Source organism: Lissotriton vulgaris, chromosome 1_1, assembly GCF_964263255.1.
Source record: "Lissotriton vulgaris chromosome 1_1, aLisVul1.2, whole genome shotgun sequence".
NCBI classification, from domain to species: domain Eukaryota; kingdom Metazoa; phylum Chordata; class Amphibia; order Caudata; family Salamandridae; genus Lissotriton; species Lissotriton vulgaris.
The window spans coordinates 471450461-471455802 of NC_141685.1; positions in this window are offsets into that span (position 1 = coordinate 471450461).

The window sequence follows — 5342 nt, forward strand, 5'->3', positions numbered from 1 at the left end:
TCCACCACCGCATCCACCACCACCACATACACCACCACATCCACCACCACATCCACCACCACTTTCACAACCCCCACCACACCCACCACCACTACATCCACCACACCCACCACCACTACATCCACCACCCCATCCACCACCCCCACCACCACTACATCCACCACCCCATCCACCACCACCACTGCATCCACCACCACCACCGCATCCACCCCCACCACATCCACTGCATCCACCACCACCACCCCCACCACCACAACCACCACCACCACCACATCCACCATCACCTCCACATCCACCATGACATCCACCACATCCACATCCACCGCATCCACCACCACCACATCCACCGCCACATCCACCACCACCACCACCACCACATCCACCACGTCCACCACCACTTCCACCACCACCACATCCACCACCACCACCGCATCCACCAACACCACATCCACCACCACCACCACATCCACCACCGCATCCACCACCACCACATACACCACCACATACACCACCACATCCACCAACACTTTAACCACACCCACCACCACCACATCCACCACACTCACCACCACTACATCCACCACCCCATCCACCACCACCACCACCACTGCATCCACCATCACCACCGCATCCACCACCACCACACCCACCACATCCACCACCACATCCACCACCACATCCACCATCACCTGCACATCCACCATGACATCCACCGCCACATCCACCACCACATCCACCTCCACCGCATCCACCACCACCGCATCCACCACCACCGCATCCACAACCACAGCATCCACCACCACAGCATCCACCACCACCACATCCACCACCACATCCAGCATCACCACCACCTCCACCATGACATCCACCTCCACATCCACCACCACATCTGCATACACCGCATCCACCACCACCACACCCACCGCATCCACCACCACACCCACCACATCCACCACCACACCCACCACCACACCCACCACCACATCCACCACCACATCCACCACCACATCCAACACTTCCACCACCACCGCATCCACCACCGCATCCACCACCACCACACCCACCACCACATCCACACCCACCACCACATCCACCACCACATCCACCACCACCGCATCCACCACCACCACCACCGCATCCACCACCGCATCCACCACCGCATCCACCAACACCACATCCACTGCATCCACCACCACCACCATCACCCCCACCACCACATCCACCACCACATCCACCACCACATCCACCATCACCTCCACATCCACCATGACATCCAACGCCACATCCAACACATCCACCACCACTTCCACCACCACCACATCCACCACCACATCCAACACTTCCACCACCGCATCCACCACCACCACATCCACCACCACATCCACACCCACCACCACATCCACCACCACATCCAACACATCCACCACCACTTCCACCACCACCACATCCACCACCACATCCACCATCACCTGCACATCTACCATGACATCCACTGCCACATCCACCACCACATCCAACACTTCCACCACCCCCGCATCCACCACCACCACATCCACCACCACATACACACCCACCACCACATCCACCACCACATCCAACACATCCACCACCACTTCCACCACCACCGCATCCACCACCACCGCATCCACCACCACCACATCCACCACCGCATCCACCACCACCACATCCACCACCACTTTCACCACACCCAGCACCATCACATCCACCACACCCACCACCACTACATCCACCACCACCACTGCATCCACCACTACCACCGCATCCACCACCACCACCACCACATCCACTGCATCCACCACCACCACATCCACCACCACATCCACCATCACCTCCACATCCACCATGACATCCACCGCTACATCCACCACCACATCCACCACCACATCCACCACTTCCACCACCACCGAATCCACCACCGCATCCACCACCACCACATCCACACCCACCACCACATCCACCACATCCACCACCACATCCACCACCACATCCACCACCACTTCCACCACCACCGCATCCACCACCACCACCACCGCATCCACCACCACCACATCCACCACCACCACCGCATCCACCAACACCACATCCACTGCATCCACCACCACCACCCCCACCACCACATCCACCACCACATCCACCATCACCTCCACATCCACCATGACATCCACCGCCACATCCACATCCACCACCACATCTAACACGTCCACCACCACTTCCACCACATCCACCACCACCACATCCACCACCACCACCACATCCACCACCACCACATACACCACCACACACACCCACATCCACCACCACATCCACCAACACTTTAACAACACCCACCACCACTACATCCACCACCACCACCCCATCCACCACCACTGCATCCACCATCACCACCACATCCACCACCACATCCACCATCACCTGCACATCTACCATGACATCCACTGCCACATCCACCACCACATCCAACACTTCCACCACCCCCGCATCCACCACCACCACATCCACCACCACATCCACACCCACCACCACATCCACCACCACATCCAACACCACATCCAACACATCCACCACCACCGCTTCCACCACCACCGCATCCACCACCACCGCATCCACCACCGCATCCACCACCACCACATCCACCACCACCACCGCATCCACCAACACCACATCCACCACCACCACCACATCCACCACCGCATCCACCACCACCACATACACCACCACATACACCACCACATCCACCAACACTTTAACCACACCCACCACCACCACATCCACCACACTCACCACCACTACATCCACCACCCCATCCACCACCACCACCACCACTGCATCCACCATCACCACCGCATCCACCACCACCACACCCACCACATCCACCACCACATCCACCATCACCTGCACATCCACCATGACATCCACCGCCACATCCACCACCACATCCACCTCCACCGCATCCACCACCACCGCATCCACCACCACCGCATCCACAACCACAGCATCCACCACCACAGCATCCACCACCACCACATCCACCACCACATCCAGCATCACCACCACCTCCACCATGACATCCACCTCCACATCCACCACCACATCCGCATACACCGCATCCACCACCACCACACCCACCGCATCCACCACCACACCCACCACATCCACCACCACACCCACCACCAAATCCACCACCACATCCACCACCACATCCAACACTTCCACCACCACCGCATCCACCACCGCATCCACCACCACCACACCCACCACCACATCCACACCCACCACCACATCCACCACCACATCCACCACCACATCCACCACCACATCCACCACCACTTCCACCACCACCGCATCCACCACCACCACCACCACATCCACCACTGCATCCACCACCGCATCCACCAACACCACATCCACTGCATCCACCACCATCACCACCACCATCACCCCCACCACCACATCCACCACCACATCCACCACCACATCCACCATCACCTCCACATCCACCATGACATCCAACGCCACATCCACATCCACCACCACATCTAACACGTCCACCACCACTTCCACCACCACCACATCCACCACCACATCTACCACCACCACCGCATCCACCAACACCACATCCACCACCACCACCACCACATCCACCACCACCACATACACCACCACACACACCCACATCCACCAACACTTTAACCACGCCCACCACCACTACATCCACCACCACCACCCCATCCACCACCACTGCATCCACCATCACCACCACATCCACCACCACATCCACCATCACCTGCACATCTACCATGACATCCACTGCCACATCCACCACCACATCCAACACTTCCACCACCGCATCCACCACCACCACATCCACCACCACATCCACACCCACCACCACATCCACCACCACATCCAACACATCCACCACCACTTCCACCACCACCGCATCCACCACCACCGCATCCACCACCACCACATCCACCACCGCATCCACCAACACCACATCCACCACCGCATCCACCACCACCACATCCACCACCACATCCACCACCACATCCACCACCACTTTCACCACACCCAGCACCATCACATCCACCACACCCACCACCACTACATCCACCACCACCACTGCATCCACCACTACCACCGCATCCACCACCACCACCACCACATCCACTGCATCCACCACCACCACATCCACCACCACATCCACCATCACCTCCACATCCACCATGACATCCACCGCCACATCCACCACCACATCCACCACTTCCACCACCACCGAATCCACCACCGCATCCACCACCACCACATCCACACCCACCACCACATCCACCACATCCACCACCACATCCACCACCACATCCACCACCACTTCCACCACCACCGCATCCACCACCACCACCACCGCATCCACCACCACCACATCCACCACCACCACCGCATCTACCAACACCACATCCACTGCATCCACCACCACCACCCCCACCACCACATCCACCACCACATCCACCATCACCTCCACATCCACCATGACATCCACCGCCACATCCACATCCACCACCACATCTAACACGTCCACCACCACTTCCACCACATCCACCACCGCATCCACCACCACCACATCCACCACCACCACCACATCCACCACCACCACATACACCACCACACCCACCCACATCCACCACCACATCCACCAACACTTTAACAACACCCACCACCACTACATCCACCACCACCACCCCATCCGCCACCACTGCATCCACCATCACCACCACATCCACCACCACATCCACCATCACCTGCACATCTACCATGACATCCACTGCCACATCCACCACCACATCCAACACTTCCACCACCCCCGCATCCACCACCGCATCCACCACCACCACATCCACCACCACATCCACACCCACCACCACATCCACCACCACATCCAACACCACATCCACCGCTTCCACCACCACTGCATCCACCACCACCGCATCCACCACCGCATCCACCACCACCACATCCACCACCACCACCGCATCCACCAACACCACATCCACCACCGCATCCACCACCACCACATCCACCACCACATCCACCACCACATCCACCACCACTTTCACCACACCCAGCACCACCACATCCACCACACCCACCACCACTACATCCACCACCACCACTGCATCCACCACCACCACCGCATCCACCACCACCACCACCACATCCACTGCTTCCACCACCACCACATCCACCACCACATCCACCATCACCTCCACATCCACCATGACATCCACCGCCACATCCACCACCACATCCACCACCACATCCACCAC